Here is a 9,783-nt window from a genome sequence, read left to right as displayed (position 1 = left end):
GCTGACCTGCCTATGGAATTCTACCCATGAAAATCTAGTGAGCAGGAGCATCCAGTGGTCAGGAATGCCAACCCTTCATCTGAAGCCAGAGTACTGTTTGCTCTAGAAGAGACAGCTGATTTTGAAGCCAAGTTCCTGCTGCTCCTAAAATCCCATCACTTTTTTCCAGGAATCTGACATAGATCTATAAACCCCAAGGCAGAGACAAATACACTGATGGGAGGTGCTGAAGAAATCCTGGGCTAAGGTCTTTCCTGAAATCGGTTACAGAGATTTCCCCAGGGACTTGGGAGAGCTGCAGCAGGAAACCCGCGTTCAGGAAGACTGCCGGGTGGCACTCAGCTCTCCAAGCAGGGATCCAAGCTAGCATGGCTGTTGCTAGCTCAGCTAGCCATCTGAGTTCCTTAAACCCACCGTCTCTGGGCTGCTTTCTCTGCAAGGAATGGTCTGTGGCCTTGTCCTCTGAGTCCCTTCTAGAGATGCCCATCTGTCCTGGACCAGCCAGTGGTCATTCCTGCGTGTGCTTGTGTGACATCTTCCAACACCATCAACCTGCGAGGCTCAGGTGCTCAGAGCTCAGGCCCACCCACAGGGCAGGTCTGAGTCCCCGGAAATTAGTGCCTCGGAAATCGTCTCAAGGATGGCTAATGGCTGCGGGCAGATAAGCACCCACCTCCATCTCCCCAGGTGGGATGACTCTGAAGCATGTTCCCCACGCTCTCCCAGAGGCTTTCAGCAAGATGGTGCCATCCAAACCTGATGAAGACAAACACTGTTGGCTGCTTTCCCTTCCCTTCACTGTCTCATGTCCCCACCCTCACCACCCCCATCATCCTTCCCAGGATCACCTCCCAAATAAAAACACTGTGTCCTCATTTCATTGTTTCAGAGTCTGCTTTTGGGGAAACCAAACCCCAGGCACCTCTGAAAGTGCTATCCAACGTTCATTCTTTAGAACTCAACTTAGAAGTTACCTCTTCCTGAATCTTTCCTTGATCTCCTCACCCCCACCCCTTCCTCATAACACAGGAGTTTGGGTCAGGAGTCTTTTCCCAGCCTCTCTTAACACATAGAAGATGCTCAAGGTTGCTCATTAACAAATTAAAATGATGCATCTCTAGATAACAGGCAAATGCAAGGAGGGAGACCTGAGACTCCCTACGTTCCCCCAGAGCCCCCTGTGGAAGCATCTTTCCAGCTCCGGTCTGCCCTGGGCTCAACGTCTGATCAGGACGGTCCCTCCTTTGGTGGACATATTGATTAGTGTCCTCTGGGGACAGTTCTATTGACCATTTGGCTCTTCTCAGAAAAGTACAGCAAAAAACAACCTTTCAGATTTAGGCCAGCCTCCATTGCTCAATATTACCTGTTTTTCCTGTAAATATCTGTTGGGGAGGGGATGTTAATTACCAACAGGGATCATTTCCCAAACAACAGTGGACAGGTGAACCCCAGCATACAATGGACAGTGAACTCTAACCTTTAAGAGTCAAGACTCTTAAATAATTCACCATTTGGCCCTGTCCACCAGGGAGTTTTTCCTTTCCCTCAGGGACTTCCACTGGCCTCCTCAAGCTTAAAGTATCCAAGCAAAGCAGCACTAAGTCACATCTCTATAGTTCAAAGAACAAAAGTCCTTAAAATAGGTCTTCATTTGTCTGAACTTGAAGTTATTTCACCTGCAAATAAGTCAGATTAATTTCTTGGCCTGAACCCAAAGTAAATGGGCTTGTGTTCATTGTATTTTAAGGTAAATGTGTCTCTTGCAAATCTGTACTAGTTCAGTGGTAGCAAAGAGCTGATAAGCCCTTCAGGGGTTCATTAGTCATTTTTAGCAGGCCTCTCCACCAGGAGGTCCACCTACTGAGCAGTGCAAGCATGTTCCCCAGGAACTAAAACCATATAAACAGACACGAATTCCCTGAAAACAAACCAGAACAAGAAAAAATACTCTGCAATGAAAAATCAAAGTATAGCTTCTGGGGTCCTTGAAAAAAGAAAGATGTCCTGATAAGCCATATTGATCAAGACCATAGGAAAAAGCACTGTAAGAGCTCTACTAAACGTCGAAGGGGGTTCAGGCACTGTAAGTGGGAAAAGAACTGGAAAACTCATTTGCCAAGCCTCTACACGAGGCTTCTCACACAGATGAAAACATGAGATCAAGCCAATGGGAGCCTGAGTGTGCTGAGATTTGCTTGTTTTCTAGGACATGTGGATGCGTGAAATGAGACACCAGTGTTCTGAGGAAGGATGGATGGGCCACTCATGAATTTCTTTTCTTTTCAGCTTCATGATGCTGCTTCAGACGAATCTCAGTAGTGTGGCCGGTAATTGAGCTCACAGCCCTAGTGAGTACACAGGTCTACACACAGTCACAAAGGTTGGGAAACAATAGTCCAAAGACAAGAGGGAGGGGGAACATAAAGGAAGGGAGTGGAAAGACAGTGCCAGTCCCCATTGTGTGAAGCAGTGTCCAGGCAAACCTGGAGACTGTTGTAAATGAGAGTCCGGGGCAGGTGCTCAGAGGACAGCTGTCTCACACACAAAGAAAGCTCATATTGAAACCACTGTGTTTACTGTACAATTACATGTACCTTTAATGTCTTCTGACCATTATTCACATGCTCCATTTTTACCCAGTGAACATTTTATTTGACATAACAAGGGGTTGATTCTTCATTCTGTCCCGACCGAGCATCAGTTACCTCTTTCAGAATTAGGGAAGCCAGTGCAGTCTCTGGTCGACTCTGAAAGACTTTGCCCTGACATTTTATAAACTGTTGTATAAATGAGGTGAGAAGGCTGGCAAGGTTTGGGTTCTTTCACATCTGATTCCACATCACATTTTAGTCAATAGAGCACTTAACAGAATTCACTTTTGGTGAGGCAGAAGGAGAGAGAGACTGAGCCAAGCGGCAGTAGACAGGGTCTTCATGTTACATGGTGCCAATCCAACTAACTCCCACCCCTTAAAATTAATCACAGTGGAATAAGCCCCCCTCCTTTATTTAATCAGGACAAGTCAAAATAGGACAAGTGTTTAGGAAGTTACATTGCAACTAGCTTCTCAGAAACTACCTTTTATTGGGCTTTGCTGTGGCATCAAGAAAGCATAAATATCCCCAGTTATCTGAAAAGGCTATTAAAATACCTCTTCCTTTCCCAACAACCATTTGTATAAAGATAGCTTTTTGTATATACTTCAACCCAAGTAACATAACACAACAGATGAAATGCAGTAGCAGATATGAGAATCCAGTTGTCTTTATCAACCCAGACATTAAGGAGATCCACAAAAATGTAAAAAAAAAATACCACTTTTCTCTCTGTTTTTATGAATATATAGTTATTTTTATTAAAATTATATTAGCCATGTTAACATTCAATGGCTTTACTATTGTTCTTTCAAGATGCACTAATGAATATTTTTATTTTTCTCTTTCAATTCTAATATGGTGAATATTGACATCAATAGATGTAGCCCACATAAATTAAGACTCTTTGGGGTCTTCAGTAATATTTAAGAATATGATGAGTCTCTAGGACCAAAAAGTTTGCGAAGTTCTATCTAAGTTCTCATCAACTTAGTTTTATAGTGAAGGGTGGAACCTTTGGTCTACCTAGATCTATTCATCAATTTCAATTACAAGAAAGTCAAGATGTTGAAGGAATCTTTCAGGAATTCTGGAAGGGTTTCCACACCTGTGTGTCAGTCAAGCTCCAAGCTTAATCCCTTGACCAAAAGCTCTTCCATTGACTCCACCAAGTCTGTATCACAGGGCAACGACTTAGTCTTACTAACTCTTCTCCTAAGAGCCCCTTGCTCTTTCAAGGAAGGGGCTTCTAAGATTAAGTGATTGCATCAGGGAGGGGCAGACACATGTCAAGTCCCAAGGACATGCTTCTTTTGGGGTCCATCTCCTCACACAGCATTTCTCGATCGCCACATACAGCTTGGAGCTTCCGAAGAGAGCAGACACAAAGCAAATGAAAGTCCCCAGTCCTGCTCTGCAGGAAATAATGAAGAAACAAAACCATGCCAGGAGATACGTCTTAGACACTTCTGCATCTCTTCAGATTCCTTGAGGTGAATGAGTTGGAGATGAAAGATGTGCTGGCAAGATGCCACATGCACCCCACTGTTGGGCCCTGCAGGTAGGAGCACCCCTCCTGCTTACTCCTATATACCATTTTCTTGAAATAATGTGGGTAAGGCTCAAAGGCTCTTGAGAGATCCCCAACTGTGGAAGAGAACCTCAAACTTAGAAATTCCAGAGCAGTTAATAATCACAATCCAAAAACGCAGTGCTGTCGATGGTGGGCTTTGGTGTTGGTCAACTGTTAAACAAACTTCTCAAACTTGAAAATGCCAAGAAGCTGCTTCCCTTAGGCAGTCTTGCTTCAGAACACTCACCAGGAAAATAGCTAACACAGACTATGCAGAGTACAAGAGGACACCCACCTTCTCTTATAATTCCTGAAGAATACCCTGTTGTCCTTTGGCATCAGATGATAAAAAAATATGTTTAGAGCATTTTGTTACTTTTATTTTCAACCCAAAGCCTATGTACCACTATCTATGTGATGTTTTATTATTGCAGGTTTATAAAGCATTTAAATTATATGTAAAATGATGCACATGATTTGTTGATTTAAAAAATAGCAGTTTTTTTTTAAAGCTATTTCCATTCTTCATGAGAAGCAGGAGACTATGTGTCCAGTTTCATATCCTGGGGTTAACATAATGCCTCACTTATCATAATTTAGTTTTTTGTAATTTATTCATGCATTTATTTATTTATTCAACAAAATTCCAAGTATATTCTAAGTAGTGGGGTTGAAGAATTTCAAACAAATATTTCAAAATGCAAATCATGGGAAACATGACCCCCCAAAAGTCACAATCACCTAATAAATATGAAATAATGCAAAAAATAAATTTTAAAAATAAAATAATGCTATGTGAGATAACTAGCTGTTTGGGGCCTTTTTTAGTGCATCCACCCCTCACAGATTTTTTAAAAAAGATATTCAGTAATTTGCCCAAAGTCACACTTAATTTTTTCAAGAATCAGGAAAACATTGGGAGATTTCTCCTTCACTGCTGGTCCCCAAATAGATATTTTAAAAATATTAGCTTCTTTCCCTTTTCTCTGAATTCCGATCCCAGTTACTTTCTACCAAATTTCCTTTTTTCTCTTTGTCCCTGGTCATCACCTTGAATTGAATGTGATGAAATAGACCCACTGACTCGGTCACGGAGGAAAAAGATCATGAACACTTCTGGCTCTGAGTGAGCGCAGCTGATGGATGAATCTTAGCTCTTGGGGACTGTGCTTTGAGGGATACACCTGCCTAAGGTGGTTAAGGAGAGATCTATTTCTATAGAGAGAACAACCATAAGTCAGAAAGAGATAAAAGCGTTTAAAAACAACAAAGCAGGCAACATTTTTTTAGTAATTGAGCCTAGTTTCAGAAAACAAGAAATGTCTGTGTCAGTCCTTGTCTTTCAAACATTATTCTCTGTTTGGTTAAGCTATACAAACACCAGGACTCTGATGTAAGGAAGACTTTTCTTTTTGTATGCTGTACATAAATGTCTCTAATCTTTTGAGTTAGGAATTTATTGGTTGAGTCTTCATGGGTAAATTCAGCAAAGCTCTGAAATGGTTCTTCCTCCGAAAAGAAACAGCAGGGAGGAGGCAGAGAAGGGTCAGTGGGGCTCAAACCAGAAAACCAATCCCCAACCCCCACCCCACAAAGGAAAGTGTTTTCCTGGCACAAGAGAATAGATGAAAGTCCGGCTGACCTTTTGCCAGCTTGACTCTGGGGTGTAGGTCAGGTGGGGGCAAAGGGGCTGCCACTGAGCTTAGCTGTTGCAAATGAAGGTGCTTGGGATTTCAACAGCAGCTACAAACCAAACAAACCCACACCATAGTTTGACACTCACAGTTGTGCTCTGGCAGCTTGCTCTGGTTCTTCCTTCTTTTTGCCCTTTCTACATGCCTTGGTCAAGGCCACATCACAGCCTGGCAGCTCCCCCAAGGGCAGCCCATGAGCTGAGATTCAGCCAACTCTCCTCTCCTTTGTGCGCTGTTGAGAGCAAGTGAGAAGTGCTTCGTGAGTTGGATGGGAGACAAGGAGAGTGTGTCAGAAGAAACAAAGCCTGCTGCTTCTGGTTTCACTTCTGTTCCCTCTCCTACTATCCCTGCTCCCAGCCTCTGTCCCCACTTCTGCATTTCCAGCTCCGTGAAAAGATTTTGCACAGAATAATCTCTGCAGAAGGCAGCTGGATCTGTGACAGTTTTGCTTGATTGTTTTAACAAGAAGGGTGATATTTTAATGCTTGAAATATATGAAAGAGGTCTTAATCTCAACCCCCAGGAGTCTTGGAATTTGCATTTTTTTTTTCTGGGAATTTACAAAGGGTAACGCTACAAGATGTGGACCAAAGGACTCTTGGAAATTGGGTATATTCATTTGCTAGGGCTGCTGTGACAAGTGACACAAACTGGGTGGTTTAAACAATATAAATTTAATGTCTCACTATTTGGAGGCTAGAAGTCTAAATCAAGGTGTGGGCAGGGTTGGTTCCCTCTGAGGGCCATGGGGCAAGGATTTGCTCCATGTCTCCCTCCTAGCTTCTGGTGGTTTGCTGGCAACCTTTGGCCTTTCTTGTAGAGACATCACTGCAATCCCTGCCTTCATGTTCACATGTGTTGTCACAGACTGAATAACTGAATAAGTGGAGGAATGAATGAACGAGTGAGTGCATTCACAGGCTCGTTCAGAACACCAGAGTCTAATTTACCTAGACTGAACAACTTGAACCCTGGAGTTAGAAAACTTGGGTTCGAACTCTCCACTGAGGCCAACTGAGGCTCAGTCCCCTCAGGACCCTCCAGAGTGCTACATAGGGACAGGAGAGGGGTGTTCGCCCCCTGGCGCTCCCCTCCATTGGCCAAGAGCTGTTCCACACCTGTGTTAACTGTCACCTCTCCCTCTTCCAGGATCTGCATTCATGAGTGACTGGACACTTCTCCAAAGCTGAGCCAGAGACAAGGACTCGGTGCCTATAGTTATTGGAGAGGTGATCCCAGGAAGCTGGAGTGCAGGGGTGAGTGAGACAGAAAAGGAGGAAAAGCAGGACAGAGTGCCCCACTGAGTAGTTACCGCACTCCCTCAGCCCTGGTTCAAAATTGGACATCTCTGGGGGATGGCTGGGACCGCCTCCCCCATTCCTCCACACTCCCTTCCTGCCCCTGAAGCCCCTCTCCTTACCCATGCCTGAGCAGCCCCCTCTGCTCAGATTCTCAGACAGCCCAGTGCCATACTTCCCCCAGGACGACCCCCAACTCTGGCCTATCAGCCGGAGCCCTTCCCCATGTGGGGCCAGCTCTTCTCACTGACTCCCCAGCTCCCCTGGCATCCCGTGGGTGCCTTCCAGGTTTGAGGCCTCCAGCAAAGAGGTCCTGCACAGCCTTTCCCCACCACCTCTGTCACTGAGAAATCCTACCTATTTGGCAGGCTCCTCCTCTCCCATGAAGCCTTCTAAGACTGCCTCCCACCCCCAAAAAACACACAAAAACACACACACCACACACATACTGCATATACACACACCACATACACCCTCCACATACACACCTCCCATCCCCCCACACAATATAATATACACCAAACACACACACATCACACACACCACCACAACCTATGCATACATATACCATAGTACACACACACACGCATGCCACCAACCCCCGCCCCATGTGTTCTTGTGCCGTTTTAGTTACAGCTCCATTACTGGTCACCACACTTGACTTCCTGTTAGGGTTATTTATATCCCGTCCCAGCTTTTTTTTATTTGGTCCATAGAAGCAGATTCTATGTCAGATTAATTTTTGTTCCCCAAAACAAATCAGCATCACAGGCACAGTGGCCTCGGTGAATATTGGGTGAATTAAACTGAATATGATAAAATTGGAGCTAATTTAACAAGCAGAGGACATAGAACAAGTAAATGCACAGCGGTGGGGACTCCACAGGCCCTGGAGGGAAGGTGAGCTGGGCATTTTCTTAAGTCCACAATGGAAAGGACTCGTCACCTTTCCCACTGAATACTCACCGTGAGGCACATCCTGACCTCAGAACCATGATGGCAGGAAACGAACCTCTGCACGTGGGGCCGGTGACTCAAAGGTCCCTTCTGTTGGCAGCAATGAAGGACCCAGAGGGGATGTTCAACCAAACGGAAGGGAGGCTGGGGCTACTGAGGGCTGGTCAAACCAGGCCGGGACTTGGACTTCTATCAGAAGATCGTGCGGAGCTGCTTCAGGACTTGGAGCTGAGGTGCAATGTGACTGAGGCTGCACTTTAATAACCGATCATTAGGTATATTTATGTGGAAAAATCTCCACATTTTGCAAATAAGCCAGGTATGCGTTGTCTGCCTCATCGAGAATTCCACACACAGCTTGATGCGCTCACAAATTCACAATTCAGAATTAATTGGTTTTTAGGCCATGCATTTAGGTCAGATCACCCAGACACTCCATTTCATGTGGTGAAAAGAAATTAAGTCAATTTTCCCCCTGCCAGACCCTCAGCTCTCATCTTGCAGGCCTGGCGAGCCATCCCTCTGCATGCACGGGAGGAGACAACCTTTAAAGGCATTCTCATTATTTCTCAGGGAGATGTCATTAAGTACTGTAAACATGTCCTGAATGAGTCCATGTCACAAAGACTGCAAAGTGTTTATAGAATAAAAACCTATAAGCACCAAAATGAGATAAAACGGGGAGGGGAGAGAGTAAGCGGGAAAGAGAGGTTTTTGTGTTTTTTTTTTTTTTAAAGGAAAAGGAAATGTCTTCTTGACCAACACATTAAGCTAAAGGTACAGACTATAAGGTGTATTTGCCCTGGGGAGCTTTGACCAGCTGAAAGCAAGGTTGGAATCTAAGGGGTCCAAGTGTCCACCCTTCCTTTTCTCAAGCTCCTGGCAGACATCCCTAATTGATCACACCCATTTTCTCTGAACTCATACCTGGCAGACATTGCTAAACGATCACACCCATCTTGCCCTCCAAATTCACACCTGGCCTCAGAATCCTTGGCAAGAAAACCATCCAGTCAAGCAGTCGGAGTTGACTTTAAACTTCCTGATGCTTCTGTTTGCAAGACGTTCAGGGTGTCCCTATTTCAAGTCTATGACACTCCATTAGAACAAGGAGAATGATTGGCCACGATGTTATGAGGGTACCGTCTTTTTGAACATCATAAAATAACACTTATGTGTTATTTTACTCTGCATTGTTGTTTACAATCAAGTTAAGTAGACAAGAGCCTCACAGTCTGCATTGATTTTAATTCCCCAGAGCTGATACTATGTGTGCACAGGCCCCAGGTGATGTCTAGACTAGACGGTGCATGGAATTAAGGAGGATCGGTGTGTTCATTTCCAAGGAGGAACGGCAGCATCAAGACTCTCTTTGGGGCTCCACCTTCAGCTACCAGAAACCCTTTGCCCCCTCCCTTCATGCACACAGTAGAAATGCCTCGGAGTTTATGCCCCGGGGGCAGGCCAGCGACCGACAGTGTTAAAATAGCCACCTTGCCTTGGGGCAGGAGAATTCTGAGGCACACATTATGCACCAGATTCCCCATGGGCTCGGGCTAAAGCTACCTTTTGCACAATTTTGAGATCACACACCTGCGTGGCTTCCTCCTTTCTGCCCTACTTCTTCCACCTGCTCACCATCCCCGGGAATACTTGTTTAATAC

The 9,783-nt window shown here is 44.8% G+C and overlaps 1 long non-coding RNA gene across 1 annotated transcript; it reads right to left on the bottom strand.

Moving 5' to 3' along the window:
• Positions 1–722: 722 nt before the first annotated feature.
• On the bottom strand, positions 723–8,189 carry LOC123850545 (uncharacterized). Its single transcript, XR_006792371.1, has 3 exons — positions 8,129–8,189; positions 5,954–6,096; positions 723–756 (listed from the first exon to the last, which is right to left on the bottom strand). It is a non-coding gene; the product is annotated as an uncharacterized LOC123850545 (long non-coding RNA).
• Positions 8,190–9,783: the final 1,594 nt, after the last annotated feature.

This window comes from Mirounga angustirostris, unplaced genomic scaffold (assembly GCF_029215605.1).
Source record: "Mirounga angustirostris isolate CCGP_5_RB_7025 unplaced genomic scaffold, mMirAng1.0.hap1 SCAF_10, whole genome shotgun sequence".
NCBI lineage: Eukaryota > Metazoa > Chordata > Mammalia > Carnivora > Phocidae > Mirounga > Mirounga angustirostris.
Note: the sequence above shows the minus strand (reverse complement) of the source record. Positions and strands in the feature narration are given on the sequence as shown.